Source organism: Lissotriton helveticus, chromosome 5_1 (assembly GCF_964261635.1).
Source record: "Lissotriton helveticus chromosome 5_1, aLisHel1.1, whole genome shotgun sequence".
NCBI lineage: Eukaryota > Metazoa > Chordata > Amphibia > Caudata > Salamandridae > Lissotriton > Lissotriton helveticus.
Genome location: NC_136065.1, coordinates 1,365,140,080 through 1,365,151,004, shown reverse-complemented (window position 1 = coordinate 1,365,151,004; position 10,925 = coordinate 1,365,140,080). Strand labels below are relative to the sequence as shown.

The window sequence follows — 10,925 nt, the reverse complement described above, 5'->3', positions numbered from 1 at the left end:
GCAACAATGTAGCAGTAAAGTAGAGCACAAATATGGGACAAAGAGACTAATACGTTGGCCTGAAAGTGTTAAAAAATATGGAAACAAATGAGATGCTATGAATCCATCTCAGGGCCACGCCTCCTTAGCTATGGCCAAAGCATGAGATATCATCTCCATCTTGGTCTGGGAAATGCAGATAACAATCACTATGAAGGCAACCATCTTGGATAGGAGTAAACTTAATGATAGCCAGATCCTTTTCTTTTGAGGAAGGTCATAGTTTATGCATGTGAAGAAGGACTCTATGTTTGACATCCTTATTTTTTCCTTTCCATTCTTCCACTGCACATCACCTTCCGGGGCTGACACTCTGCACAGGCCGCAGAACTCCCCTCCAGACGAACACGACTATGGAAAGTCCAACCCTACTGAAATATAGTGGATCAAGATGTCTCACTGCACTGAGCACGAAGACCAGAGACAAGCTACCATCTGTTACAGAAATACAAAGTCACACTCACATGCGTCTGTATCTAGTAAGTCTCCTCTCTGTATGTGACAGTTTCCCTTTAGCTCCATATAAAACTCATAATCTGAATTTGCTCCTTCCTGATAGGCCCCAGTCAGAAATTCATCCTGGGTCCCGTTACTTTGGAAGCTGTCAACCGCATCTGCAGAGTTCTACAAGGATCCTCACTCAGCCCCACCCTGATCAATGCCTACATGACCCTACTTCCCACCATAAACCGACGGAATCAACATCAGATCCTACACTAATGACACTCAGCTAAAAGTCTCCCTTTTCAACAAGATGCCAAAAAACCCAGACCAAGTTCTGCGCCTGCATGACCGAAGTAACCTTGTGGATGAAAACCAAATGCTCACAGCTTGACACAGACAAGACGGAATTAGAAGTATTCAGCAAAGACATCCCACTTTGGGACTTCCCCTGGTGACCTGCCAAACCCTGACCCACATCCCTCCCTGCAACCCACGTAATGAACCTTGGAATAGTAATCGACAACCAACTCATGATGACCGGACATTTGAATGCAGTTTCCTGCTTCCACTCACTCAGGATGCTTATAAAGATCTTCAAATGACTCCTCACCAACACTTGCAGAACCTTCACCCAAGCCTCCTTCACCAGAAAGCTGGACTATGGCATGTAGCCTATGGTGAACTCAACACTTAACCCACCAGAAGACTCCAGACCATACAAAACTCTGCTGCAAGGCTCACCCTCGACTTCCCACTCGCACTGATATCACCCCGTACCTCAAAGAGCTCCAGTGGCTCCCAACCCACAAACTACTACTCTCGCACACATACAAAGCCTTACACAACATTGGCCTCACATACCTCAACAACTGCATAAACTTCCACAAACCTACCAGATGTCTTCACTCAGCCAGACTCGTTCTAGCACACAACCCTGCATACGCAGAACCAGTCTTCTCCTACCTCGCTCCTAAAGCCTGGAACGGCCTACCCTTGCACATGAGTACCTCCTCCTCAGTTCTTAAGTTTTGCAAGAAACTATGGGGTATATTATCAAGGGGTTTATCTCCGCTTTTTTGGCTTTAAAAGCCAAGAAAGCGGAGATAAAATTATCTCCCTATTACCAAGCTGTCGCTAACACCAGTTAGTGACAGCTAATAGGAGATAGCGACCATCTTGGGCCCCGCTTTGCATGTCAGTGATATTTATCACTAATGACATGCAAAGTGGGCGTGCCAAGATGTTAGCGACTGGAAACAGTCGCTAACATCGCTATCTCCTATTACCAACTTTTGGAGATATTCGCGCTAAGCGCGAATATCTCCAAAAGCTAACACCTGCCCTGAGCAGTTCTTCACCATGTTATCCAATGGGAGGTGGATAACATGGCTAAGAGCATTTGCTCGATAATGCATGAATATCGCTGACTTTTCAGCGATATTCATGCATTGCGGCCGTTTTTTATCGCATTTGCGATAAACCTTGCTAATAGCAAGGTTTATCTGCGATAAAAATCGCCGATGTGCGGCGATAATTTTTGTCTCTAAACAAGTTAGAGACAAAAATTATCGCTAGTTGTTGGTAATATGCCCCCTATAAACCTGGGGGCATATTATCAAGGGGGTTTATCTCCGCTTTTTTGGCTTTAAAAGCCAAGAAAGCGGAGATAAAATTATCTCCCTATTACCAAGCTGTCGCTAACACCAGTTAGTGACAGCTAATAGGAGATAGCGACCATCTTGGGCCCCGCTTTGCATGTCAGTGATATTTATCACTAATGACATGCAAAGTGGGCGTGCCAAGATGTTAGCGACTGGAAACAGTCGCTAACATCGCTATCTCCTATTACCAACTTTTGGAGATATTCGCGCTAAGCGCAAATATCTCCAAAAGCTAACACCTGCCCTGAGCAGTTCTTCACCATGTTATCCAATGGGAGGTGGATAACATGGCTAAGAGCATTTGCTCGATAATGCATGAATATCGCTGACTTTTCAGTGATATTCATGCATTGCGGCCGTTTTTTATCGCATTTGCGATAATAGCAAGGTTTATCTGCGATAAAAATCGCCGATGTGCGGCGATAATTTTTGTCTCTAAACAAGTTAGAGACAAAAATTATCGCTAGTTGTTGGTAATATGCCCCCAGGGGGCATATTACCAACAACTAGCGATAATTTTTGTCTCTAAACAAGTTAGAGACAAAAATTATCGCTAGTTGTTGGTAATATGCCCCCTGGATCTTTACCCAGCCCTGACCCTCGCTCAGCCCATTCAGCTCCTGCTTCCACATCAGGATACCCCCTTAGGTGAGTTGTGTGCTATACAAATGCACACAACATATTTTCGTTGCAGTCTTGACAGTGAACAGAATTGGTTTAGGCACCTTCTGAATGTTTACACACATGCAGGTTAGGGCTTTTACAAAGGACAAATTAGATTATTTTGTCAAAAGAAAATATGGCTTTCTGAGGAATCGGAGAGCTAATAAGAAAAATGAGCTGTGTAGCTCACATCATCCAAGGAAGATGTTTGTGAAGCATCTGCCCTGTAATGCAGCAGGATAACCTACAGACATCATTGCTGCACAATGGGGACTGGTTTGCACAAAATTGAGGTCCGTGTGACTCACTGATGGTGTGCCGGGACAGTCTCATCGTATCAGAGTCTATAAGTTATCAGCAGGGCAGGCGGAGTGTGGTGCACAAGTTGTAAGAGACAGGTAGGGCCAGGTCAGGCTATTGTATGTATTATTGTTGGTACAGAGAGGAGACAAAGAGCGTTTGCTTTCACATGAAGGTACTGCACTACTGGCCATGTAGCAATGTAACAAATTGTTAGTCAAAACCATAAGAAAGATAGGGTTTGGTGACCATTAGGCCTGTACCAGCTGTTTTCTCCACTACATTACCTGGGAAGAAGATTGTCTAAAGGTCTGCAGAGCATGGCATATATTGTACTTGCATTGCTCCAAATGGAGTTAATACAGGCTACTAGAAGCAAGTACATCTCCCCATATTCATCGCTAGGAAACAAATATGGGTTGTAGAGGAGTGTGCAGGTTTCAGGGGCAAACAGGAGTCTTGGCACACTGCCCTCCTGGGGATGCCCTAGGCCTGGCAGGGGATAGGCATCCAGAGTCGAGGAGAACGTAACAGAAAGAATAATGTCACCAGATGAGTTTGTGCAGGGAGCCTCACAAGATATGTCCTTATAGAAAGATAGACAAGCTCAGGACAAAAGAACCATCGCTGCCAGAGGACACACCTGTGGAACAAACCAATGCATAACACAAACCAAATAGAGAAGGTGTGTGTGGAACAAGCAAACAAATTGTATTACTTCTGCCTTTGGGGAAGCATAGAATAGGGCTGTAAACTCTAGACAAGGCTACTACAGGACCCCAAATACTCAGTTCCGTCCCGTGGACTGCTCACACTTTCTAGTTCTTTGCACACACTGGTGATAACTGTTGGGGTCCTCTAGAAAGTATAGTGCTTGGGACGTCTCTTCGGACCCAAACCAAGCGGCCTTCAAACTCAAACAATGGATCACCCACAGCGCTGACGAATTAGCACCCTTAAAAAACCATCACACCAAACAAGACAGCAAAAAGGCCCCCTGGTTCAACGATGAACTTAAGAAATCCAAGAAACTATGCTGCTCTCTCGAGAAAACTTGGAGAAAAAACCCAACCACCGACAACATGACCACCTTCAAGGCAGCCACCCGCAAACACCACCAGCTGATTCGATCCACTAAGAAATCAGCATTCAAGAACAGACTCGACAACAACGCCCATAACAGCAAGGAACTATTCAACATCGTCAAAGAATTCACCAACCCGACCGCAGCCTCAAACGACATCACTCCCTCCCAAGACTTCTGCGATTTGCTATCCTCCTTCTTCTACAACAAAATTGCAGACATACATAACAGTTTTGAAAACAGCTTCAACAAACAATCCTCTCCACCCCCCTCAGAACACAAACCACCCTCGAACAACCTCAACGCCTGGAACCCAATCACCACCGAAGACACCATCCGCCTAATGAACTCCATCCATTCTGGCTCGCCAACAGACCCATGCCCCCACCACATCTTCAACAAAGCTGACTCCATCATCGCACCCCATCTCCGTGACGTCATCAACTGCTCCTTCAACTCTGCTACCTTCCCAGAAAGCTGGAAACATGCCGAAGTCAGCGCCCTCCTGAAGAAACCCACTGCGGACCCCTCTGAACTTAAAAACTACCGTCCCATATCCCTCCTCCCATTCCCGGCCAAAGTCATTGAAAAAGCCGTCAATAGCCAGCTCGCCGCCTTCCTTGAATCCAACAACTCCCTCGATCCCTCACAATCAGGCTTTCGAGCCAAACACAGCACCGACACCGCCCTCATCGCAGCAACAGACGACATCCGAACACTACTAGACAACGGAGAAACAGTGGCCCTCATCCTACTCGACCTCTCCGCCGCCTTCGACACTGTCTGTCATAGCACCCTCATTCAACGCCTTAGCAGCATCGGCATAAAAGCAAAAGCCTTGGACTGGATCATCTCGTTCCTAGCTGGGAGAACTCAGAGAGTCCGACTTCCCCCGTTCAAATCAGAAGCCACCAAAGTAATCTGCGGTGTACCACAAGGATCATCACTCAGCCCCACCCTCTTCAACGTTTACATGAGCCCACTCGCTTCCATCGCACGTCAACACAACCATAACATCATCTCCTATGCTGACGACACCCAGCTGATCCTTTCACTCACCAAAGACCCCAACACCCCCAAAAGGAACCTTCACGAAGGCATGAAAGAAGTAGCCGTATGGATGAAAAACAGCTGCCTAAAACTTAACTCAGACAAAACGGAAGTGCTCATCCTAGGTTCATCCCCCTCTGCCTGGGACGACTCATGGTGGCCTTCGGACCTGGGCTCAGCACCCATTCCAACAGACCATGCACGTAACCTTGGCTTCATCCTAGACTCCTCACTCTCGATGACCAGACAAGTCAACGCCGTCTCATCCTCCTGCTTCAACGTACTTCGTATGCTCAAAAAAATCTTCCATTGGATCCCCGCCGAAACAAGAAAGACGGTCATCAACGCACTGGTCACCAGCCGACTGGACTATGGAAACACCCTCTACGCCGGAATCACAGCCAAATTACAGAAAAAACTCCAACGCATCCAAAACGAATCAGCGAGACTCATTTTGGGCATCCCTCGCCAAGATCACATTACCGGCCACCTGAAAGACCTCCACTGGCTTCCCGTCAACAAGAGAATAACATTCCGTCTCCTCACCCACGCACACAAGGCCCTCTACAAATCAGGACCTGAATGCCTCAACACTCGACTGTCCTTCTACACACCCACCCGCCAACTTAGATCCTCCAATCAAGGCCTCGCCGCAGTTCCGCGTATCCAAAGATCCACGATGGGAGGTAGATCCATCTCCTACTTAGCGGCCAAGACCTGGAACTCACTCCCCACTCAACTCCGCCTTACACAGAACCACATCTCCTTCAGAAAAGAACTTAAAACCTGGCTATTCGATAAATAATTATTCCCCCCCCCCCCCCCAGCGCCTTGAGACCCTCTGGGTGAGTAGCGCGCTATATAAATTCTTGAACTTGAACTTGAACTTGAACAATAGCTGAGCCGTAGAAGGCAGAAGTGGGCAAAAGAAGCAAGAAAGCACCCAGGGCGAACTGGAGGAAGGGGCAACCAAAGATGCTGCAGATGGCAGACAAGGCAACACATAATGAAGATCTGAGGAAAGGCTCAAGTGCAGACCTCAGAAGCTGATGAAGGGCGTTCATGGTGTGGGGGTGGAGCAGCAGATTTTACTTCTAAGTATGAGTCGAAAACAGAAAAGTCTGACTTCCCCAGTAGGATATCTGTCGAGGCAGAGCAGGGTTCAAGAGTGTGGATGGAGCACCAGAAGTGGGAGCTCTGAAGTTTCTAGGTTCCCATCTCTGGGCGGTGCAAGCACATAGAAATATGCTGCTCCGAGAATCAGTGTTCAAAGGGACAGGGCGGCCAGATCAGAGAGATGATATGTGCGGCGATCTGGGCCACTGCTGTTGGTGCAACCTATCCGGTCATTTCAGGCACAAATCTAGCTGTTTGTTCCCTTGCGGCCTTTACTCAAGCTGCACCAGAAGGAAAAGACAAGAAAAACAACAACACGGTTCTCAGCTAAACTTCTCTCTCTCACTTGGATTGACTGTTGGCGGGAACAGCAAATCCAGGGAAAACTAGGCTTTTCAGTCCAGTCGGAGTCTGAGCACACACTCACACACACACGCTCACGCACACCCACACTCACACTCGCACACACACATCACTCCTCTTCTCCAGAAGATTGCAATGGGGTCATCAGCTAACTTGACCATCTACCATGCAGTCACACTCTACACAGTGTCTGTTAAAATTCTGGGCAAAGGGTAGATTATACAGAGAGAAATTCTGAACAAAGATGTAATGTAATAGACACACCAGACGTGACCAAGCAAATATATGAAAGTAAAGTAAATAGTAAATAGATGGCAGACACGAGTATGTGAGTTAACACAGAATTATGTTCTTTCTTTTATTTGTGTAATATACGCATAACTATGTTGTGCAAATATTTATAAGCAACTGTGTAACTTATGATGTATAGAGGTTTAAACGAGCAAATATATGCATGCAGCAGAAACTGTAGGTAAATAGCGGACGGTGTAGTCATGGGACTCATGCTTTTAGTAAAAGTTCTGAATGAAGGATACTACCAGGTACGTTGCTGTTAGATGTTAAATATTTTGTGGCCAAGCAGCACAGAGCAATTTTCATGCTGTAAAAGACGATCTACTGTTTTAACATGAAACAATTGACCACTTCATTGTGTTTTAAATACAAGCATAACTCTCAACCTGTGTAGTCTTCAGTGAAGGGTGAAGACGTGTTTGTGGCAGGTAATTCTATGGGAGAAAATCCTTTTGGAGGGCGAGGAAGAGTTTGCATGTGGCTGTGTCCCTTGAGGTGGATGAGTAGCATTTGTTGGGAGGGAGAGAGGGATGAAAATGATCCACGGGATGGTGAAACTCTCCACAGGATGCGTAGCTGAGGCATATGCAATGGCTAATTGTTGGACTTGGCCCTCTCTAGAAGGTCAACCCCAAACATTTTGCCTTCACACCTCCAGTTTTGCTAAATTCGTTTTTGTTGGCTTTGGGATACTGTGCACATTATAACAGCTAGCCAATTTTAGAGTGCTTGTGCTCGCTGCTTTAAATATGGTAAAATTGGCGTACACCCAATTGGCACATTTAATTTACTTATAAGTCCCTAGTAAAGGGGTACTACAGGTACCCAGGATCTGTAAATTAAATGTTACACTTATTGTACCACCCATGTAAGTAGCCTTCTTAAACATGTCATAGGTCTGCCATTGCAGCTTGTGTGCAGTTTTTTACTGCCATTTCAAGAATGAAAGACCAGATCTGGCTCCCGACAAATGATCTAGCTTTGCATTCCATACTGATCCTGCCATGTGGCATTACTGATCATGCACCCCAGTCTCTTAGACTTGAGACCCCTTTGGGGTTCACTTAGGCCATGGTATTTGATGGGCCAAGACTTCTCCAAATTTGTGGAGGAGTACTTCAGGCCCTCTTCAAACTCAATTGTGAGTCACTGTACTCTGCTAGGAAACCTGTGGGCGGTGAGCAATCTCACCATGAGGGGTCTGATCAATGGGGGCGCGCTGCGAAGGAGACATGCCATTTGGTGCAAGTAATGAAGTTGGAGACTCGATTCTCGACTTCGAACAGTTAGCGCCATGGTCGGGACTCTGGAGACATTAAACGTCATTTGACACTGGCAAGAACTAAGCCATATCAGATAAGAGGCCCTGTATGCTGAGGCAACGAAGCGTTGGTCCTACTCCACGAACCCTGATAATGCCACCATTGTGGTGACACCTAAGGGAGATCAGCCTATATTGCTGCTCCTCGTACAGGCCATTCTCCCTCATTAATGTCAGCATTAAGATGTTTGTGAAGGTCCTTACAAACAGATTGTGTAAGGCATTGAGCTATCTGATTCATCCGGACCAATGCGGATTCATGCCTGGCAGGAGTACCTGTCATTCCATATGCAGGGTGCAGCTGGCCCTCTCTCAGTCGTGTCACGTGGAGTGTTCCCTGGCCTTTCTCCTTATTGACTTCCATAAGGCCTCTGACAGTCGCATGGACCTTGTTAAAGGCCGTACTGCAGCGGGCTGCCTTTGGATCATACTTTTGTAGACTTGTGGGTATGCTGTATAACACCAGTACAGCCCTAGGACCTAGCTGATAACTAAGACGCAACTAATAGTCTTTTTTGTTATCCACTAGTCTATTTTTAATATACCCTGGACCACTGGGAATAAAGTAATTATCAGTTAGAGACCCTGAGGTATTTTTAACACACCACTTCATCATACTTACACGCTAAAAAACCCAGCTCCACTGTAATCAGGTGTCGCAGCACAGCTAAGTAGCATTAGGCTACTCAGCTGGGAACCCGATGACGAAGCATGACACCAACTAGGTTGATGTGTCAGGGTTCTTCTACAAAACCCTTGCTGTGCCAGGCACTGCAGTGTCGGACATACTGCTAGACAGGTCCGTCCCAGTTACTCCTAAAACACCAGCATCTTTTGCCCAATATCCTGGTTCTCTGTACACTTTCCTGTGGCACGATTGGCCTTTAGGAGACACTGATCATGACTTAACATACAGAGCGGTGCTTGATTTGTGAAAAAATAAGGGCTGGGCCCTTGTCAGGAGGCCACTGCAGCTTGCACTACTAATTGCCCTGCCTGCACTACCAATGACAGTACCAGCACAACTACTAAGCATCACACTCCTCCGAGTGTGACAATTTAGCTTATTACAGGCCCCTGAATCTTTATATGAATGGCTTGGGAGGCAGGTATTACTCGTTTTTATGGTACATTGAAGTAACAAACAACTGTTGTGCTCATCTCTCAATTAGACAAACAGCACCACCATGTGGCAGCATATCATATGTGCTGTTGTTGACAATTAAGTGCTGGTGCTGAGCACCGGAAATCACTGGCTAAAACTAAGCACTGATTCAGAGTGAGGAACATTGCAATGCCAAAGACAGAATCACTTCATTTCGTACTATTTCATTGTCCCCATTTGGATTGGGTATATGCTAAACTGTTTGAATATTATTATGTAAGCAGCTAAGTAAAAAAGGGAGACACTAACGAAATCTGCTTAATTGCAGAAGATTTAACCAGGGCCTTTTCAAACTTTAAGGTGATGTCTACGGACAAAGTCGGGGCACTTCTCAGGGGCATAGGAACTGTATGTATGTATGTATGAATGCAATATTTATTTAGCACAGACATCGCCGAAAGGCATCAGAGGTCTATAAAGCAGAGTCACAGTAAATGTATGATTATTGGGGTAACTTCTTTCTAAGAGCGGAAGCAGACTGTTACTGCATCATGATGTAGTGTACTTTGTTAATGTATGTTGATGTAAGCGAAATAGAAATTCGCGGAGTAATCCACAGGATGATCGCGAGGCGGGATCTTTTGAAGTGCCATGTAATTGTATTCTATACAATACAACATTAAAGGATCAAGGCAATCTGTATTTTGTCGGAATTTTCCCCACACAAGCTCACTAAGAAAAAACATTTACGCTGTTGCTAGTCATGTCTTGCAGCCTAGAAAACCCTGAGAGGAGGTTTGCCTCCATGTCACTCAAATGCTCTCTTTATCCAGGACAATGTACACGGTTTTGTCCTGTTTATTCTGGTTGATTATCACTTGCTTATACAAATGCACAAAGTCATTCAAGGTATCACAGCGCTCATAGACTGAGTAATCATTTTCTGGTATCGGACAATAGCCATGTATCTGATTCAAGATTTATTCAAGAACAAGTCTTGAAGTGAAGCATTCAACACTTTTCATAACGACATATGAGAGCTTAAGAATCTTGAGCATGGTTTGCATCACCTATATTTTTCCTGCAGCCCTGTGCCTATATATAAAAATAGAAGGAAAGATGTGATGTTGATGTTCACTGAAGATGCTGAGTAGGGAGGACACCTGCGCCTCGCAACATATATCCATCATCCCCAGCATTCGGAAATTGGCTTAGAAATATCATTGTTTGCGAAATGCCATGGGTCTTATGTGCCTTGCACAGGACAGCTGTGTTCAGCATTTTCCTTAATTGGAGAAGAGGTGGGGCAGATATGTATAGGGATGTTCCAGATTCTTCACGGACAGTTAGTACTTATCTTCATTCCAATATTATGCTGTCTCTGTATGCATTGTGAGCCCGCTAGCTATATAGTCAGGGGTGCCTGTCGTAATGCTTTGTAGGTGTGGCAGCTGATCTTGAAGATGGTGAGGCAGGCAGGAGAAG

At 45.6% G+C, this 10,925-nt stretch overlaps 1 pseudogene; it reads right to left on the bottom strand.

Annotated features, from left to right (window-relative positions):
• Nucleotides 1–10,009: 10,009 nt before the first annotated feature.
• On the bottom strand, nucleotides 10,010–10,627 carry LOC144752660 (origin recognition complex subunit 5 pseudogene; annotated as a pseudogene).
• Between the last annotated feature and the right edge of the window lie 298 nt (nucleotides 10,628–10,925).